Below are 22,554 nucleotides of genomic sequence, written 5' to 3' on the forward strand. Positions count from 1 at the left end.
TGACATACAGTGATTCACAACCAAGAATTTGTCTTGAGTATCAGATAAGACTTTGGACTTGAAGTTTGGTTAATGCTGTTAAGGCTCTTAAAGATGGGCTAAATGCATTTTTGCACTGTGATATGGACTTGAGCTTTTAAGGGTCAAGGACAGAATATTATGATTTGGATATTAGATGTCCCCTGAAAGCTCCTGTTACTGCAGGAATATTCATTGGTAAAATGATTGACTAGTGAGAGCTGTATTTAATCAGAGCATTCTGGTTTAAATGGAGGACTGGGTGGTAAACCTAGGCAGGTGGAGTGTGGCTGGAAAAGGTAGTTCACTGGTGGTATGCCCTATTAGGGTACATCTTCCCTGTGTACCTCTTCTTCATGATCCCATCATGAGCTGAGCAGCTTTCCTCAATTGGGCTCTTTTTCCATGATGTTCTGCCTCAGTTTGGGCCCAGGGCAATGATGTTGGCCATCTATGGACAGAGACCTCTGAAACCATGAGCCCCAAATAAACTTTCCCTCCTATAAGTTGTGTTTGTCATATGTTTTGGTAATAATAATGCAAAAGCTAACTAAAATATCATATATGTAATATTCCTACAACACTGGATTTACAAATACAGTGCAATCTGCCCTGCCTCTGCCCTGAACTGAGAAAGCCTATCAAATCTTCCCTACCTAGTTAACAAAACCCATTTTTTTTTCCATGAAGAAACCATTTCATGTGGACTCAAGTAAGCCCAAGCTGAAAATATCCAAACTTGTGCTTTCCCTATATTATTGGTTTAGGATACAGCATGTGATGAGCTGGAAAAAATTAGAATTCCCACAAGAACGTTGGTCCTCTTAAGGAATACATGGTGGTTCCTTTAGGGGTTGTAAGCTGTAAAATCATGTAAACATGGAGCAGTGCCCATTTTGCCTCCCAGGGGATAGAGCTGGTCTGACTGTGAAGACAGTGAAGGGAATAACAGACCAAGACATTGAGAGAACAGTTCCAGCATCACTGGTGTGCGTGGGCCTATGTATGCCTCTGAGCTTTCAGTTATATGGAAAAAGATATTTCTGTTCTACTTGATTTGGTTTGAGTTGCCTTTATATCACTTGCTTCTGATAGACTTTTCATTAATAAAGCTTCTTTCTTCTCCTAGAAAAATGAATAAAGATACAGTAATCAATGTGGAAGAAATAGGTGCTCATTGCTTGCTTGATACATCTCTTGGATATTTTATAGTTTAATATTCTGAGACTCTGGTCTCTTTTTCCCTTGGGATCCAGTCAACCTTTGTTTTAGTCAGTTTTTTTATTGCTGTGACTGAAACATTTGATAAGAACGATCAGATACGAAAAAGTTCATTTTGGGTCTCACTGTTTCAGGGGTTTTAGTCCATAAGCATCCGACTCCATTCTTTGAGGCCCAAGGTGAGGCAGAACATCAAAGAGGAAAGCAGCACAAGACATGGCTCCAGGAAGAAGATAGAGAGGGAGCTCACCTTACCACAACAAAATATAAACCCTGAGGGAACACCCCCAATGATCCACCTCCTCCAGTCACCCCATGGCTGCTTACAGACTTATGCTATCCCTATATTATTGGTTCAGAATGCAGTATGTGACAAGTTGGAAAAAATAGAATTCCAGCAAGAACTTTGGTCCTCTTAAGAAATTTAAGAGTTACAGCATCACTTTATTAATGATAATTCTGTTACCACTCAGTTAATCCCATTAGGGGATTAATTCACTGGTCTAATTGAGACTCTCATAACCCAATCATTTCACCTCCAAACCTTCTTATGTTGTCTCCCACATGAGCTTTTGGGGCACACCTCACATCTAAACCATAATGACACTTTAACTTTTTTAGTCATTGTGCAAATGAGTGGTCAGACCAGAACAATATAAGAACAAACTTTTAATTGAATAAAGTGTTATGATTCTATCCAATCAAGCAATCTGAAATCTTTTCCATGATAGTGAACTGGACTAGCTGGTTTTCATCTACTGCCCTGGGATGGGGAGGGCTACTTTGGTAAACATTAGTTATTTTCACTGGATCAGAATCTCTTCTACCTTTTTCTGGTTTTCTTTCTCTGTCTACTAATTTGTATGGGTAGGCCAATTCAGTATTCCATATCCCTGGTTAGGAATGGAAATATACTTTAGGCTTGGTCTATCCTAGTATCTTATTACCCTGGGCCAAGCAATTGACCCATGTTGAGCATTTTAAGCCTAAACTGGGCTAATGTGACATTCTTTGGGATTTTCTTTCTTTTAAATTAATTTCTACCGCCATTCTCCAAAAATAAACATCTGTACATATTTATGGAGTAGCATGTGATGTTTTAATATCACATATGCATTGTGCAATGTTTAAATCAGTTTAGATGCAAAATCAGAGACTGTATTTTGGAGTTTCTGAATGCAACCAATATAAGTTTGAAGCTCTTTATATCTACACTTGCATGTCGCACATGTCTTGCTCTTTCTCTTAACTTACTACCAGCACTTGGAGAAAGCCTGTCTACTAAAGAATGAAGCCATTGTACGTGGCTGAGCTGAGAGTTGAAAAAGAAAAAATGCTGGCTACATCATCTGAGTCAGCCTGCTCTGCAATCACACGTGCCTATGAATGAGAGAGTTAACTTATATACATGTGTTATGTTGCTTTGTCATGTGTTTTTGTCTTCTCTAATAAAATACATTCATGAGTTTGGTACTTAAACAATTAAGTATTGGACCATAACAAATATAGCAGCATCAATAAGGGAGTGAGGATGGGTGTTTGCATGTGTGAACATGAATTTTTGCATGTGTGAGTCTAGTGAAAGCTGGTTAACTCTGAGAATTATGTTAGCTAGAATGGGAAGACTAATATTTTTAAACCATATTCTAAATGGGCTTTGGGGAGCTCTTTTACCTTATCTTAATTGCTTAAAAATATTACAGTCTCTGTAAGTAGTTACTGATTTGAACCCCAAAGGAAATAAAGTTAGAAAATGCTATCAGTTTCTTGAAGTGATAATATGAGCTAAACAAGACAGAACACCTGCAAAATGCTATGAATTTGCTAATGTTTCTTTTGATGGTTAATTTTAAGGTCAAAGGCTTTGGTTATGTTTTAATGAATAGTTGAAATGATGTTACAATAGTAATGAAAATAGTGCGTGAGAGAAATAAAATACTATTAATGCCAATGTCATTTTAAAAACCGGCTTATGGTAGGATCTGCATGTTTAAAATATCTGGGTGCAATTTTAAAAAGTCAAGTGATAAACTAAATCATGAAAAGGAGGAAACCAATAAAACCCTGTCATAAGATGCTGCTTGTATTTACAGACACTCTGGGTATCCTGTGATTGATTGCCTTGCAAATTTGAAATGTTCAAGGGCAGTATATGAGACAGGAGAGGAGAGAGTCCAAGCCCAGTCTTCTTTGTTCTGCTATCTACTCAATGATATGTTAGGGAATGAGGAAAGGTCTTCTCTTCATTAACTGACTTTCACCTGTGACCTCAAAATGCAACATTTCTTCTTCTCTACTGTGGCTTCTTGTTCTGCCAGGAAAAATAGGCTTCATTGAAGGTGATCTTAAGTGTTGTAACTATAGCCTATCTGAGGTTATTAATTAATTGCCTCTCAGCTGAAAAACCATCCTTTGAAGCCTATTTTATGGTAATATTTTTGGACCCTCAGTCTTTGTTCTGGTACTTTGGCTTGAGTTAGGCTGTGCTATGAGGAGGCTAAAAAGAGGTGACAAGGCTAAGAGGGTGGTGGCCAATTGTGGTTTAGATATGAGGTATCCCCTAAAAGCTCATGTATGAGGTAATGCAAGAATGTTCAAAAATGAAATGATTAAATTATGAGAGGTGTGACACATTCATGGATTAATCCACTGATATGGATTAACTGGGCAGTAACTGTAGGCAGGTAGGGTAGAAGTAGGTCACTGAGAGAGTGCCTTTGGGGTTTATGTTTTGTTCTTCCTGATGAGCAGAGCTCATTCTCTGCTTTCTGGCTGCCATGTTCTGAGCTGTTTTTTTCCCCCACTACACCCTTCCACCATGATGTTCTTTCTTACTTTGGGCCCAGGACTAAGGAGTTGATTGACTATGAATTGAACCTCTGAAACCATGAGCCAAAATAAAAATTTCCTCCTTTAAATTGTTCTTATCATGTATTTAGGACAGAGTGACAAAAAAGCTGGGACAAAGAGACTTTTCTAGTTTTTGTTTTTACAATGTGGTGGCAAGCATACCAATGTGGAGTGTGTCCTAGAAGTAACAGTAGCTTACATGAATCTGTGGTGGTAGTTAGTAGTCTCTAGTGAGTTTCTTCCTGATCAGAGCCACGGATGTCATATTGTTTCAGTAGCTAATCATCTCCATAGAAGTCTGAGTCTCAACTGTAATGCGGACTTCCTCCTTTAAGTTTTTTTTTTTTTTTCTTTGTTTATCTTTCCCTTAGACTGAGGGATGTATATTAAAATGTTTTTCTATGTAAAAACTTACTTAAAACCTAGCAACTTAACACACATTTATACTCTCAAAATTTCTAAGGGCTAGGAATCTGGCATGATTTGGTTGGATTTTCTGTTCTGGGTATCACCAGGTGTCAGCTGGGCTGTGTTCTTATTTGGAGACTCCACCAGGAAAGAATCAGCTTCCAGGTTCATTCAGGATTTTGGCAGAATCCATTTATGTGTATGATTTAGGGCTCCAGTATCTTACTGACTGCTGGCCAGAAGCCACCTTCAGGTGTTAGAGGCTACCAATAGTTCTCTGCCATGTGGCCCTCTCCATTGGCAGCTCACACATGGCTGAATGTTTCTTGAAGGCCAGTAGGAAACTTTCTTACTGCAATCTGTCAAGATTTAATCCTCTATAATTAAAGGCATGACAGTCCATCATATTTTCTACCTAATACTACTTAGAAGATAGATGTGGATTTAACCTACATTCAAGAAGAGGGGAATGAGGCCTGGAGATGTGGCTCAGTGGTAGATGCTTGCCTAGTATGCAAGAGGCCCACAGGGTGGTAACTGCTTCCTGACTTTGTTACCTCTAGAACATTGTAGAGTTCTATTCTACCTCTTTTTGTAATTAATCAACTTTTGCTAACTTAATATTCTTTCTATTAAGTTTTACTTATTGAAGTTATTAGTGTAGTTTCTGTCTCATCATGAGCTACCAAATGATACAAGCTTTATCTTTAGTATGGCCCCAGCACCACCTAATAATAATAATAATAAAGACCCCACTTATCAAACTAACATTTCTACAACTGAGGACCCAATCCCCTGAGCTTGCCTTCAGAAGAAAAGCTAAATATTTTACTGACAGAGTCAGTGTTGCAGGAAAAGTCAGGTAAAATCACTCCATTCTTGATGCTTTTCTGGTATGAAAACATGTTGAACTAATTTCTGGTAACCCAGTTACCCTTGTACCCTTCTACTTTTGCCTAAAGGGCAAGCACCACCAAGTTAACAGGGATTTCCGGAGGGCATATGCTCTTTCAATGTGATAAATTAGTTAGCTGTTAAACTAAATGTTTCTTGACTTTCAAAATTGAGAACATTAGGATGGTCCTTTAACATATTTATTTGCCTTGCTGCGAAGGTAGTCAAGGTCTGCTGGATTTGTGATGTGCTAAATGAATGTTTGGCTGAGGTGCTCAGGTGGTTTTATTGGTAAGGTTAGCTACAGAAATGAAGGTGTGAGGTTACTGGAGGACAACGTGACATCCATTAAATTAAATACCTATTAAATTTTCTGAATGGTAGAAAAGGATTTCTTAAACAACAAGAGGGAATGAAGGCTTCCAAAAAGTGAAGTAACTTAACACTTAGCTTTAGCAAGTTTTCTTCCTATTGAAAAGACTTCTTTTGATACTATTTCTGGATTTTTTATTTTTTTTGCGGCAATTGCAAACAGCTTGTAGATGCTGATGAAAATAAAACAAAGATGAGGGAAAGGGAAATAACTAGGCTATTTCAGATACTAGCGCTGATATCATCATTTCTTTTCTACTTGCTTTGGTTTTGCCAAAATGGTACACATCAATCCTGCTTTGCATTTTCTCTTTATGCCTACTATACAGATTATCAAAAGTGAAGTCTTATGAGGTTAATTAAAGAATAAATCAGTCAAAATGTATCATGAAAGGCTTAGAGACACTGCCTGCTGAAATGTTCTTTGTTTTTGAAGAAAATCTGTGTTTTTAAGATGGTAAAATGATTAAAATCCATATTCAGTAATACAACCATATTAGCTCTCCAGAGAGCATGGACAAATTCTAATCATCTTGGGCTACAGGAAAAGCAATGAAGTGCTAGTGTAAGTATGGGCCTGATCTTGAATTAGGAACTTTCAGTCACTGAGAAACAAGCAACTTCCTTTTAGCTTTGGAATTTAGATTCTCTTCTGTTTTAAAAATAGCTCTAAGTACCAATGAATTTCATAGAAGCATCCTGTATTGATATAACTTATGTACATGTTTGTTCCTCTGATTTCTTTTCCACTAACCAAATTATTTCTGAATTGCAATGAACCAGTGAATCAATTATAACACTCTTTTTATTCACAGGGAATCTGACTCAGAAAGCAGAATCTACATGGCATTATTTGTCTTAATCTAGAAAGACATGTAGGAAGGAGTTCTTTAGGGGCAGTTAGACTCCTCCACAACTGGACTTGCCACTCAAAAAGGAAATCCACAAATTCTTTTAGTCTTTTGTCCAGGACTGTCTCATAGAGCATATGATTAATAACCCTATGCTGGTAATTTAAATAGGATTTTCTAGTGATGATGAATCAGCTCCAGGTGGACATTTCATACCTAGAACCCTTGACATGCTTTGTTGATTGTGCAACTAGGGTAAGATAAACATTTCTCTGATGGGGCTTCTCTACTTTATGTACTTCTTGTCCATCTTTATTTATTTATTTATTTTTGGAATTGACTCTGTGGGACAACTGGAAAAAAACCCAACATATTCCCTCTTGTGTAGAGATACCTGATGAACTTGTGTGTTGATTATAGAGTTGACAGGATTGAGACATCAGCGATAAAAAAATTTACCATAGGAAGAGGAAAGAATGTGATCTGGGGTTTTGGATTGAATGTATAGTTGTTTAGTATATAGCATGGCAGCTGATTTTGAAACCTAGGCTTACTTAGATATCCTACTAGCAAGTATGTGGTCTTGGAAGAAGGATGGCATGTCTGATTTTACAGAGCTATCTCTATAAATTCCATATCACTTTAGCATACAGGTTAACTCATTCTCCTCCCTGCCTCCCCTTTGGCACAAACAGATGTAAGAACATTCTTGTTACCTCCTGTTCTGCATGCATCAGGAAGATCAGCAATTTTGTAGATAATCCTGTCTTAAGGGAGTGTCAGTAACTTTGCTATTGGAAATGGCATTCTGATGTAAAGAGCCTTGAAGTGGCAAGGGAGGTAAACTATAAGCTTCCTTACCAACCAGCAGGAAGCATTCATTACAGACAATTGTATGAAATTCCCCTTAATGTTTTCAATAATAATTGGAGGAGGGAGATGCCACAAAGAACTGTACTTCCTACTTGAGCATGGGGTCTTAGGGGTTTAGGTCTCTGATCATTTATTTTTCTAACTCTAAAAATTTAGTTTTCTACTAGAAAGTTGATTTTTTTTTTCTTTTTGGTTGCAAAGATTCAAGTATAACTGCCAGTGAAATTTCAATTACATCTAAAACCTGGAGAAATCTGTAGGGTCTTGGTTACACATAACAAACCAATTTAAAAGTCAAGAAAGGTCTAGAAAAGTGTGAATGTCTCAGGATCATCTAATCTGGAAAATATAATATAAAAATTAAAGTAAATGCTCTGGTTAAAAATAATTATATTCAATCCATTGAGAAAAGAACAGGGTATTTAATCAGTGATCCCTAAACAACAGGCTACCATCTAGGAGAAAATTAAAATGGACTCCATTTTTCAATATATGCAGCAATAAATTCCAGATGGAATAAAGATTGAAAAGTAATATATTAAAAAAGAATCTTACAAAATGTAATTCTAGAACCCTGAAGTATAAGAGGGTAGGGAGAATCTAAATCCCAACTAGAAATCTAGAAGCTATAATATAAAGGCAGACAACTATAATTATGTAGAAACTAAAAGTTTTTGATTGACAAATTATATCCCAAAGAAAGGGAATCAGAGCCCTAGAGTTGTTTATAATGCTGATGACCGGTAAAGGATTATTATTTAATATACAGAAAGCTCTTACCAATTCACTAGAAAAAGATACAAACTAAAGTTAAACTGGCAAAGAATATAAATAAACTATACGAAGATGGGCAAGTTCAAATGGTTAACAGAAATATGAACGTTCTCAAATTTTCTAATTAGATTGTCACTTTAACTTGTATTTTACTATCAATCTGAATAAAAGATAACTATAATGAAAGGAGTGGTGGAGATGAGTAAGTAACATCTATTACTGACAGAAATATGAAATATCTCAACATTTTCTTGGAACACAGTACAGTGTTACCACATATATACATTTAAAAATTTTAATATATCACTTAAACAGGAATTCTACTCCTAGAAATCTATAGCAGGTAGAAAAAATACATCAAATTTTAAGGACATATGCAAAAGAACATTATTCCAGCATTGTTCTGGTGACCAAGAATTAGAAACAAAGTATTGTGGCTTATAAATTTGTCACTTCAAAACTCATGTTGAAATTTAAATGCCAGTGTTACAGTATTATGAAGTGGGAATATTGAGACATTCTTAGGTCATGAAGAACAAGATTGATACTCTTATAAAAGGCACATTTGGCTTTCTGTCATGTTTTACCACATGGTGATGCAGCAAGATGTTTCTTACTTGATATTAGGCTTCATTCCTCCAGAACTGTGACCTGATACACTTTTATTAATTATAAATTACTCAGACTTGGGTATTGTTGTTACAACAACATAAAGTGGACCAAGTCGCAAAGTGTCAAGAATGGAATGACTAGACAAATGACAAATAGCCACAACAGATAATATTATGCAATAATTAAAATAATAAATTTGAATCTAACCAGATATTCTATGATTTGTAGTCTATGTAGGATTACGAATATGGATTAAAAATAAGGAAGAGTCAGATTTTAACATGGTTCCCCTTAGGGTGAGCAAACAAGTGCACTGGATTGATGTCTTTGTGGGGATAAGTGAAAAAGATAAGACAGGGAGGTATGATTAAAAATTGAATGTATAAGATGCTTTCTTTTACATAAATTAATGGATATTAATGTTCATATTAATGAGCATGTGTTATCAATACAATGATGCATGAGAGAATGATCCCTGACATGTGACCAAGTTGGGGGTTGCTAAAATTGGTGGCAGATAAATGAATTTTAATTTATTATTTATATTTATATGTAATATTTGTAATTATTTTAATTGAGCATGTATTATTTACTGAAAACCCCTATTTTCATGTGCAAATAGTAGGGAAAACATGTCCAGACTCTTAGGCTATATTTATCAAATTCTTAAATATATGACAGAATTGATCATAGGAAGTCAACTTATAAAACTCAAAAGTGTTTTTTTGTTTCCTACTTTTTATTTTCACTATTTATACTGCAATTTTCAATGATGGTAATTTGATCTGTATACCACAATAGTCCTGCTTAAATATTCTTTGTTTTTGAAGAAAATCTGTTTTTAAGATGGTAAAATGATTAAAATCCACATTCAGTAATACAACCATATTAGCTCTCCAGAGAGCATGGGCAAATTCTAATCATCTTGGACTACAGGAAAAAACAATGTATTGCTAGTGTAAGTATGGGCCTGATCTTGAATTAGGAACTTTCAGTCACTGAGAAAGTCCTCGTGAATGCTCATTGGAGAGATAAAATGATAACCTAAATTGGAATTGTGAGAAAGTGCTTATTTTAAGCAGGTGTTGTATTTATTATTTAGGAAAGTAATTGAGAGTTTTGTCATATCTACATGAGACTATGAAAATCAGAACTTCTAGGCTTTGAGTTCTTCCCCTGAAATTAGTCATAGAGATTTAATCACACGTCACTTAATGACAGAGAATCATTCTGAGAAATAAGCTATTTTGACATTGTGCAACCATCATTGAGCACTTATACAAACTTTCATACCTAGGATATTCTGGCCTATTGGGGTATATATATTTAAAATTTTAAACAGACATGGGTATTCCAGTTGCTAGATGGAATAAGAACTCCATTCAGCATCATAGGTATTGGCAATGACCCAAACAACCAGACAATTACATTCTACCCAGAGTCTCACGGTACATATTATGAAATTATTAGATTCTGGGTATTTCCATTCTGTTTTTATGTCCTTTTCTTTGCCTTCTGTCTTCTGATTCAGAACTATCTGAACCCATGTCTCCTGAATTGCAATTCTTAAGACATCAAATAAAGTCCTTCTTTCTTTTGCAGTTTCTGAGATTGGATGGATCAAGAGTTGTGAGGATTAAAAGATAGAGTGTTATTGGAACAAAGTCTGCAAGTTCACTGCTTGAAAGCCAATACTCAAGAGATGAGTTGGGGGACAGAATCGGGTTCATTCAAGGCCTGGCATTCTGAAGACGGGCAGCTAGTCCCCTTAAAAAGATCATCTCAGGGAAATGAGGAACACAGAAAGGCTTTTATAGAGAGGGAAAGGAGGTTCAGGGGGACAGGGTACAGGAAGGCTACCTGCTGAGCAGGGTCTTTGACGTCCAGGGTGTGTGTGTCTCTTTTTTCCTTTGGCCAGAACATCACTATTGATCTTGATTTCCTGGGGCTAGATCTTGTAAGTCTTCAGACAAACACATTATTTTCCTGGAAGCTAAGCATCATCTTACACATTCTGATACAATCTGAAGGTCACCAGCTGCTCTGGGTTTTGTAAATCTAAAAAGAGATGATTTAACAGTTAACATCTTAATCATTTAGGTGCAGCATTTCTTTATAATTTAGAATGCCAGACAAAGGAAGGGGAAGTAACTCTGCAAGAACAGCTCAAAGAGAAGCAGCCACTTAGTAGTTTGTATAAAATCATCAGAACACAGCTTGGCTTTTCATGGACACATAGTACATGTTAGCTCTGTCAATATTATTATCATTTACAGGATCCTCATCTTGTGTTTACTGCTAGTGAAGCAGAAGAAACAAGGCTTGGAAATGCAGTCAAGTGCTAATCTTATAAACTTCATTTATTCTAAGATAACTTATGAAATATATTTTATTAAATTGAAATCTGCTTACTTACACTGTAAAATGAGCTCATTGTTTTTATGTTGATTTAACCCATCACCATATACAGTACAGATAATTTTGCTAGTTAGATAAATGCAGATCCACTGGGCTTAGCTCTCTTTTAGCAGAATGACTAACTACAATTAAATAAAGCATTCCTCCAAATGATTCAAATCCTAAAACGACAGGAATCCTGGCTCTTTAACACTATATCAGAGGGGAGAACAGGGCTAAAGATGGAGATGGGAAAATTCAATTGTTGCCTGAATTATTGTCAGTATAAAAAATTCTAAAATACCATTGATTTAATATTATGACGTTAAGTATTGACGTTATAAATGTACCCACAATTCCCATTACAGTGTTAATACTAGAACTGGTAATAAATGAAGGCTCTGGAATTAGATCACGTGGGTTCAAATCCTGGTTTCTTTCAATTGCCATCTAGTGACATTAGGAATATTAACCTCTCTAATTCTTTCTTTCTTTATCAGTAAAATAAGAGTAATACTTCCATCATATGTAAGATTAATGTAAAATAATCTATGTAAGGAGTTTGAACAGTAGTTGTGACATGGTAAAACATTCAAATGTATTTCATCATTTCTTACTAATCTTTTTATTGTTGTAATTCTTTCTCTAATCCATATACTTCAAGATGAGTATATCTATTTCCTAAATATACTTAAACCTACTCCCATGCCCTACAGGCATTTCAAATTTAGAATATGTAAAAATGAACATATTCCTTTGCCTCAATTGAATAAGAATAGGTAATGGTTAGGCAGTCCAGTCAATGGGCCCCAATAAAGATCTTATTCAAATGCAACATCATACTAGACTAAAGTTAATGGGTAACCTATATAAAAAAATATGAAAGACCATGAGAGGCTTACCTGTGGGAACAGTCCAGCCAACTCCTTTCTCCCAGAGAGGCAGGAAAAATGGAAGGTAGAATGAACCAGAATGGTAGTTACAAGAAGAATTAAAACTCAAAGTCTGAAGGATACCGCCAATGAATTTGGTACTTTCTCAATTCCTGCTCAACATCCAGTTTTATCAACACTCATACTCCCCTAACACTATTTAATTCCCCAGGCTAGCAAACCAAAACAGATTTTTCTGATATCATACCCTCTTCCGCATTGTGGGAGTTCTATCTTTTCTCATTTAAATAAAATCCTACTCAGTTTTACTCTTCCCTTCTGTTATTGTCAGTGGAATTTATTATTCAAATTTGTAAGACAAGAACCCAGAAAGAAATTGGTGACGCAGAGAATCAAGTCTCATCTCAAAACTCTGATTTCACAACTTTTCTATTTTTAAAAAAATTTCCTGTCTCTACAAGTAATCTATTCCTTTTTGTTGCTCAAACTAGAAGCCTAGAAGTCAACTAATATCCTATTTTTTCAATAACCAGCTAGTTTCCAAACAAGACTCCTTTTGCCTTAGTCTTTCAAAATCTTTCACCTGCCCTTATCCAAGGCTAATGCCATGATCCATCTGCAGGTCTAAATTCAGGCCTAACTCTGTTTTGAATTCCTGTGAATCCTTCAAAAAAAAAAAAAAAAAAAAAAGATCTCCAGTGTTATGCTGAACCATACAATAGGAAATGGCTACATACAGTGTTTGGGATTAAACTCTAACACTGAACTGACACCTAGTCTTTTTATACAGTGTCACTTCTCCTGCCACTGCCTTTGGTGAGGCCCACAGGGAGGCCCCGAAGATCTTGGAACATGCAGGGTTATTCCTTGTTCTTCTCTGCCTAATGAACCTCTACTTTCCTCCAAAGCTCAGTTTAAGCCTTGATCCTACTGGGAAACCTTTCTAAATCTCCAGCATGATTTTCAATTTCCCTTTTCTCTGTGTCCAGAGTGTTTTATGAAAACTTTTATCAGAGAACTTGTGGTGCAGATTATAATAGCTAGATTGAGGAGAGGAACTGGAACTTTTATGATCTCGTGCTTGAGGATGGTGCCTGACACATAGGACATCCTAGAAAATCTTGCCTGGCATAAAGAGGATTAAAATAACTGTAATTTGAGGGTTTTTCTCTAGGATGGGTAAAGAATCGATATCTTGTGTCCCATTCCCAAATTCCTACCATACAGGGACTATCATGAGCTACTGAGGAGAAAGGAAGGAACAGACACTTTGAGCTTAATTTGATTCACAACTCATTGAAGCTTAAGAGAACTAATTTCAAAGCATTTTTATGACCATAAGGTGTATAGGCAAGGTAGATGGATCTTTTGTATATATAAAATCTATTTATGTCTTTTGGTTACATATTATAATCTTTTCTAAAAGGGAGAACTTATCATCTTATGAACCCAACTCAGAAATAATTGTGATAGTATTTCAAAAAAATGACTTCTTTTGACTTCAGAAATGTAAACATTTTGAGAGAGACCAAGGAGGATCTCCTTTTTAAGTTTTATGACATTGTAGATGTTAGAATTATTGTGTTCCCTCAAAATCTAAAGAAAAAAAGTCCAATCCAAGGTTGGCACCCAAGTTTACCATCTGTCCTCATTATTAATTGGTTTGGGAATGTATGTGAGCAGACAAGATACCCACAATTAATTTGTATACTCCCACATCTTGTTGTATAAAACTTACCTTTGTAAGGATAATTGGAAATTATCTGCTAAAGGTCTGATTTGTTGGCTTAGAAAATAGGGAGTAACTTCAAGATCTTCCTAACCAAAATAATTGTTGTCTTTTCACTAAATTATAATGTCTTAACACAGGAATTCTACGACATGACCATGAAGGCATGCCTTCTTTCATAGGAGAGGAAAGGCTTGATGCTCAAGGCAAAAATATTAGCTCAAGTGCTATTTCTTAGTACTTCCTTGGGCTCAACATCTCTCTCTCTCTCGCTCTCTCTCTCTCTCTCTCTCTCTCTCTCTCTCTCTCTTTATTAGGATCCTAAGAAGTTAAATGTTTCTGGATGATTTTCATACACCCTTTCTGATTTGAAATCTGTCCAGGGATTAAATTAAAACTAAATTCATTTCAAGGCACCAAGAACAAAGTGGCTTGGTAAGTTTCTATCTTGTATTATTCTACAAAAACAGAATAATATTCACATAAGGTATTGTGTTTTCTATAAACTTAGGTCTTATTTGTATAGTGCAGAACATATCCATGGTGATCTTTTACTAAGATCGGAAGCTACTGGGAGAGGCTTTTTATCACTTCAATGCCTGAACAAAATCCATCAATAAAACTGCACTCAGGATTTAAAAGAGCTTCTTTTGAAGTAGAGACCAAGAGTGTATGAAGCTATTGGTAGGGAAATCAAAAGAAAACTAAAGAATTCTGAAAAATAAAAAGTTGGAGCTTGAAAATTGCACTGCAATTTATACGTAAAATTCTGCAATAAAAGAGAATGTTAAAAATCAAAACAAAACAAGTCAACTATCTGCAGAGTGATTCTTCAGAGGAGTGGTTGTAAAGGATAAAACTCAAGGACAACCACTGTAAGGTTCTTGCTTAGCATCAGGGCGGCCATCTTAAGTGACAGCTGCCATTTTAAGAAAAATTTCACTTTCCTGCCCACGGGTATTTCTGAGAAAGGCTCACCACTCCCTCATATCAACCCAACCCTTAATGGCCTACATTAGGACCTGCCTGGTTCTAATCCCTGAGCCTGCCCCATAAAAGTCCCCAAACCGAAGCCTGTTTTGCCTCTCTATATGGAGAGATGTGCCTTTATTTGTTAGCTCTGACAGTCTCTCATGTGTATCTCTGCCTGGTCTCTGTCTGTCTTTCATTTCTCACTTGCCCATCTCCTGGTTCCTTGCTTTCCTTTTGTTGGTGCTGAAACCCGGGATCAGGTTCCCTGGTGTGCATGCTCCCCTCTGGAGCATGATCTGAATTCCATCATGGGACCAGGCCTTTTATTCTGCCAAATGCCCTCTCTGCACCCACCACCAGACATTTCAGGTAAGACCTCTGTCTCTGGTCGACCTACAGGTCCTGGAAAGTGACCATTGATCCTCTGGCACTCCCAGGGTTACTGTGTGGTCAAGGGCACTCCCAGCCACAAATTTCACAGCTATGGTTGATCCCTACTCTTGACCAGGTCTATAGGTGGTATTTTATTTGGGTCCTGGGTTTTGAGAAAAACCACTGAGGGTGATTAGGAATTGTTCCTGGTGAGACCTCTTGCCTTGGGTTAATCTGTACGGCTTCTGCCCCTAAATAGTCCCTGCCAGGCACCCAGGTGCCTCTATAGCCCTGCCCCTGATGCTTAATACCCAGCAATGGTAATGACCCCCTGAGCATAACCATTCTCTTGACTGGGTGGTACTAGAGACTGGGGAATGCCCCACCTCTAAACTCACCTCCTACATCTCACCATGGGTGGCTCCATGGGAGGAAATATATCCATTCCCTCCCATAGTCGTCTAGGCTGCCTTCTGGATAAACTAGGATCTCTCTCTCTCTCACTCTGGACCTAACCCCCGCTAAATTTATCCATTTGTTCAATCAGATCTGGCCTCTTAACAGCACTCTAGATCCCAGTATTATCAGGGATCTTTTCAACTATTGTAAGAATTCGGGAAAATGGAAAGTGATATCATATGTTCAGGCCTTCTCCTCTCTATGTTCCAAGCCCTCTCTCTGCAACTCTTGCTCTCCTGCACAAGTCCTCTTAGCTGTCACCTCCCCTATGCCTGCTTCCAAAGGGACAGAAAATCCTACCCAGGACTCCTCCTCTTTTGACCCAGCAGATAAGCCCCTGCCATACCACAATTCTCTTTCTGATGAAGCTGCCACAGCAACTGTCCCCTCAGCCCCTCCACCCTTCTCTCTTCCTGCTACATGACCACAAGCTGCAGCTGCCCAACCCACATCTCTGTGTCCTCTACATGAGGTGGCTGGAGTAGATGGTGTAATCTGGGTTCATGTGCCTTCTCTTTGTCAGATCTTTCACAGATAGAAAAGCAGCTTGGGTCCTATACTTCAAGCCCCACCACATAGATCAAAGAGTTTCAATATCTGACCCAATCATATGATTTGACCTTCCATGATATCCTATGATATTGTCTAACACCATCCTCCCTGAGTAGCGCAGGCAAGTTTGGGAGCAAGCTAAGAAGTATGCTGATGAGGTACATCAGACCTCCCCTGCCCATCTGACTGGCACTGAAGCAGTCCCTGATTGCAAGCTCACCTGGGATTATAATTCTCCTGGAGGAGTTACCAATTCATTACTTGCCTCATGGCAGGACTTAGAAAGGCAGCCCATAAAGCTATCAATTATGAAAAGCTCCAAGAAGTCATCCAAGACAAAAATGAAAACCTTTCAGCATTTTTAGATCGCCTGGCCAAGGCTTTATTACAATCTGGACCCTGAGCCAGAAGGGAGACAACTACTAATAACTTACTTTTCTCCCAGAGTTTCCCTGATATTAAGGCCAAACTAGGGTGTCTTGAGAGAGGGCCCCTAACTCCCCAAGCTGAGGTTCTAGGAGTGGACTTTAAGGTATATAATGGGAGACGCAAGAAGGCCCAGAAGTAGAAATAACAGATGCTTGCTCATACCATCCGTCCGGCCTCAGCATCTGTCCCTGGTTCCACTGGCTCATAGAGGGGTCCCTTGGGACTGCCCAGACCCTATTTTAAATGTGGTCAAATGGGTCACTGGGCTTGTACATGTCCCAAGCCTCCCAAGCCTCTGGGTCCTTGTCCTAAATGCCATCAGGAAGACACTGGGCTGTTGCCTGGCCAGTACATGTACATGTCCCAAGCCCATAGCAGCTACCAGCCATCCAGCCCTTTTGGTTCCCCTTTCCAACTCTTAGGACTGGCTGCAGAGGACTGATGAGGCCCAGGTTCCCATCACCTGACCACTACCATCACTTCACAGGAACCCAGGGTAACTCTGTGTATTTCAGATGGGCCTGTCTCCTTTCTCCTAGACACTGGGGCTATATATCCAGTCCTCAAGGAGTTGGGGGGCCTACTTCAAATGCTTACAGACACCTTGCTTTGTTTGAATTTTTGGCTCTGTAATTTTTACCCACTCCTTTTTGTTCATTCCACAGTGCCCTGCTCCCCTTGTGGGAAGGGACATCCTCACAAAGTTGGGGCTATGCTTTCCTTCTCCCCTCATATATGCTCCCATGGAGACTTGTTTGCCACTCCCTGATCCTCACCCTTACCTTGGGACCTCACCCTTACCTTATTCCTTTTGCCAGTGCCTTCCCATTACCCCCTTCCAAGGTGGACCCTACTGTTGGGATGTTTCAAGTCCTTCTGTTGCCTCACACCACAAGCCCATTCACATCCATCTCAAAAACCCCCTCTATTTTCTGGCCCAATCACAATACCTGCTCTCCCTCCTTGCTGTTGTTTTCCCTCTCTTTTTGCAGAGCAGCCTTGTCAGATTCCTGATAATAAACCCACTTCTTTTCCCAAGTGTGTGTGTGATTAGTCCTCTGCCACTTTTCTTTCATTGATGCCAGTGAATCGATCATGTTCTCCTATCAGTTTTGCTCTCCCCTCTGGGGATTTGAGCTGCTTTGGGATCCTGGCCTGAGGGCCCAGGACAATTATGACACACTTTCTTCCACTCACCTAGCCTCTTCTTCTTCATCCACACTCCATCCTTACCCTCCCCTCCTCCTCACAAGTCTACTCCTGAGAGATAGCAGTGACCTGTCTCCTCTCTAGAACTTAGATCTTGGCCCAGCACCAAGATTCTTGCCCATCCCTTCCCCTTGGTGAGTTCACTCCAATTCCCCTTGGGGAATTCCCAATCCCTTCCCTTTGGCGAGTTCACTCTCAGTTCTTGGTTCTTAGCTCCTCAGCAGAGCTCATGAAAGCCCTGGCCAGGCAACCAAGACTCTTTATGGGCAAAGCCTGGGACTAGGGAAGTAGCAAGTGACTCCCTTCTCTCAGTCCCAGACTCCAAATTGCCACGAGGAACTCCCAAATCGTCCTCACCCACTTAGCTCCACTTCCTTTGGCTTCTGATTCGAAGACCCATTGACCAATTCAATCTTCCAATCTTCATAACTCTTGCGAGCACTCAGCAAAATGGAAGAAAATCCCTTATGTGCAGGTTTTCTCCTTTCTCCATTCTAAGTCTTCTCTTTGCTCCTCTTGCTCCCCCACCCAGCTTCTATTTGCCACTAAAGCTCTGGATTTCTCCACAGACTCTACTTTTAGACAAACAAGGGACCTAGAACTCTCCTACATTGTAAAGCTCTAGGCAGCAATCTCCCTGGCCAATGCCACACTGAAGCTAACATTAAAGTACAAAAATCAGACTCAGCAGGCTTGATAAAAGGCCTAAGGGGGTGGAGAGAAGGTGTCAATTTAACTTTTCCCTTGGCTAAAACACAGAAGAATCATTTCAAAACTTTTTCTCTTTATCTCCCTAATCTCACATGCCCATTGCCCATTTGCTCTAGGGGTCCTTGAACACATGCTAAGGCTAACCTTTGCCCTGTGGCTTATCTACCAACCCTACTGTTGGGGATGGGGTCCCTGCCTATGAACATTGGCAGCAGCCTCTCATTAACGAGCCAAAGAAACTTAGCTTTGGGGCCCCATTCACAATCCTGGCTCCCCATCACCTAAAGGAACTCCTCACCTACTAGGATTTACATTCCTTACCCCCCTGTCACCTTTTATCTCTACAGGCAGAAGATCTCAGTCTTACTTTCCACACATGCTCACTTTTAAATCCTGCTACTCTCCTCCCCACTCCTCAGGACTCTTCCACCTCTTCTCCTCTTAGCCATTCATGCATTGAAACTCTGGAGGGGCTTCTTCCACATCCCTCTCACATACAGGAAGGCCCCTTGCTCCAGGCAACATACACATGGATCACAGATGGCTCTTCCTTCCTTTAGGAGGGAGTTCTTCAGGTAGGGTATGCTATAGTCTCTCTTACCTCGGTTGTGGAAGTGGCTCCCTTCCCCAATAATTCATCCAATCAGCAGGCTGAACTTGTTGCCCTCATAAGAGCCTTCACTTTAGCAAAGGGAGCCTCCCTCAGTGTCTACACTGACTCTAAATACACTTTCCACATACTTCTCTCCCACTCTGCTATTTGGAAGGAGTGCGGATTCCTTACCACCAAGGGAACCTCAATTACTAATGCCCCCTTTATCTCTGATCTTCTTCAGGCCTCAAAGTTTCCCACTGCCATTGGAACTGAGAATGGCAGCTAAGTAACCCCTTTCTCCAGTGGGCACTTCCTTTCCTGACCTCTCTCCTTGTCTTAGGCCTTTTGCTACATCTTGCCCCCTGTGTCATTAGATTTATTCAAGATCAGATTCAAAGGATCTCTAACCAAACCATGAACCAGCTTCTGTTACAGGACTCCTGTAACAGCATCTCCTGACCATCCCCATGGCCTCAATGACACCCCATGTCCCTAACAAGGGTCCAGATGCCGCCCATTCCCAGCAGGAAGAAGCTCCAGAAGATTGATCTATGCCCCTGTTCCTTAAGAGGCCCAATAACAAACAAAAAAGGGGGGAATGTAAGGTCCTTGCTTAGCATCTGGATGGCCCTCTTAAGTGAAAGCTGCCATTTTAAGAAAAATTTCACTTTCCCACCCAAGGGCATTTCTGAGAAAGGCTCACTACTCTCTCATACCAACCAAACCCTTAACTGCTTCTTTTAGGACCCACCTGGCTCTAATCCCTGAGCCTGCCCCATGAAAGTCCCAAACCCCAATCCTGTTTTCTCCTTCTCTGTCTGTGGAATTTATTTTTCAGAGCTGTGTATCTCTGCCTAGTCTTTTTTTTTAAATTTTTTATTGTTGGTTGTTCAAAACATTACATAGTTCTTGATATATCATATTTCACACTTTGATTCAAATGGGTTATGAGCTCCCATTTTTACCCCATGTACAGATTGCAGAATCACATCAGTTACACATCCATTGAATTACATATTGCCATACTAGTGTCTGTTGTGTTCTGCTGCCTTTCCTATCCTCTACTATCCCCCCTCCCCTCCCCTCCCCTCTTCTCTCTCTGCCCCCTCTACTGACATTCATTTGTCCCCCTTGTATTATTTTTCCCTTTCCCCTCACTTCCTCTTGTATGTAATTTTGTATAACCCTGAGGGTCTCCTTCCATTTCCATGCAATTTCCCTTCTCTCTCCCTTTCCCTCCCACCTCTCATCCCTGTTTAATGTTAATCTTCTTCTCATGCTCTTCGACCCTACTCTGTTCTTAGTTACTCTCCTTATATCAAAGAAGACATTTGGCATTTGTTTTTTAGGGATTGGCTAGCTTCACTTAGCATAATCTGCTCTAATGCCATCCATTTCCCTGTAAATTCTATGATTTTGTCATTTTTTAATGCAGAGTAATACTCCATTGTGTATAAATGCCACATTTTTTTTATCCATTCATCTATTGAAGGGCATCTAGGTTGGTTCCACAGTCTTGCTATTGTGAATTGTGCTGCTATGAGAATCGATGTAGCAGTGCCCCTGTAGCATGCTCTTTTTAGGTCTTTAGGGAATAGACCGAGAAGGGGAATAGCTGGGTCAAATGGTGGCTCCATTCCCAGCTTTCCAAGAAATCTCCATACTGCTTTCCAAATTGGCTGCACCAATTTGCAGTCCTACCAGCAATGTACAAGTGTACCCTTTTCCCCACATCCTCGCCAGCACTTGTTGTTGTTTGACTTCATAATGGCTGCCAATCTAACTGGAGTGAGATGGTATCTTAGGGTGGTTTTGATTTGCATTTCTCTGACTGCTAGAGATGGTGAGCATTTTTTCATGTACTTGTTGATTGATTGAATGTCCTCCTCTGAGAAGTGTCTGTTCAGGTCCTTGGCCCATTTGTTGATTGGGTTGTTTGTTCTCTTATTGTCTAATTTTTTGAGTTCTTTGTATACTCTGGATATTAGGGCTCTATCTGAAGTGTGAGGAGTAAAGATTTGTTCCCAGGATGTAGGCTCTCTATTTACCTCTCTTATTGTTTCTTTTGCTGAGAAAAAACTTTTTAGTTTGAGTAAGTCCCATTTGTTGATTCTAGTTATTAACTTTTGTGCTATGGGTGTCCTACTGAGGAATTTGGAGCCCGACCCCACCGAATGTAGATCGTAGCCAACTTTTTCTTCTATCAGACGGCGTGTCTCTGATTTGATATCAAGCTCCTTGATCCATTTTGAATTCACTTTTGTGCATGGCGAGAGAAAGGGATTCAGTTTCATTTTGTTGCATATGGATTTCCAGTTTTCCCAGCACCATTTGTTGAAGATGCTATCCTTCCTCCATTGCATGCTTTTAGCCCCTTTATCAAATATAAGGTAGTTGTAGTTTTGTGGATTGGTTTCTGTGTCCTCTATTCTGTACCATTGGTCCACCCGCCTGTTTTGGTACCAGTACCATGCTGTTTTTGTTACTATTGCTCTGTAGTATAGTTTGAAGTCTGGTATCACTATACCACCTGATTCACACTTCCTGCTTAGCATTGTTTTTGCTATTCTGGGTCTTTTATTTTTCCATATGAATTTCATGATTGCTTTCTCTATTTCTACAAGAAATGCCGTTGGGATTTTGATTGGCATTGCATTAAACCTATAGAGAACTTTTGGTAATATCGCCATTTTGATGATGTTAGTTCTGCCTATCCATGAACAGGGTATATTTTTCCATCTTCTAAGATTTTCTTCTATTTCTCTCTTTAGGGTTCTGTAGTTTTCATTGTATAAGTCTTTCACCTCTTTTGTTAGGTTGATTCCCAAGTATTTTATTTTTTTTTGAGGATATTGTGAATGGAGTGGTTGTCCTCATTTCCATTTCAGAGGATTTGTCGCTGATGTACAGGAATGCCTTTGATTTATGCGTGTTGATTTTATATCCTGCCACTTTGCTGAATTCATTTATTAGCTCTAGTAGTTTCTTTGTAGAGCCTTTTGGGTCTGCTAGGTATAGAATCATGTCATCTGCAAATAGTGATAATTTAAGTTCTTCTTTTCCTATTTTGATGCCTTTAATTTCTTTCGTCTGTCTAATTGCTCTGGCCAGTGTTTCGAGAACTATGTTGAACAGAAGTGGTGATAGAGGGCATCTCTGTCTTGTTCCAGATTTTAGAGGGAATGCCTTCAATTTTTCTCCATTCAGAATGATGCTAGCCTGAGGCTTAGCATAGATTGCTTTTACAATATTGAGGTATGTTCCTGTTATCCCTAGTTTTTCTAGAGTTTTGAACATAAAGGGATGCTGTACTTTGTTGAATGCTTTTTCCGCATCTATCGAGATGATCATATGGTTCTTATT

The sequence above is a fragment of the Marmota monax genome, unplaced genomic scaffold, assembly GCF_021218885.2.
Source record: "Marmota monax isolate L192 unplaced genomic scaffold, Marmota_monax_Labrador192_F-V1.1 WCK01_AAM20220418_F8-fsc00007, whole genome shotgun sequence".
NCBI lineage: Eukaryota > Metazoa > Chordata > Mammalia > Rodentia > Sciuridae > Marmota > Marmota monax.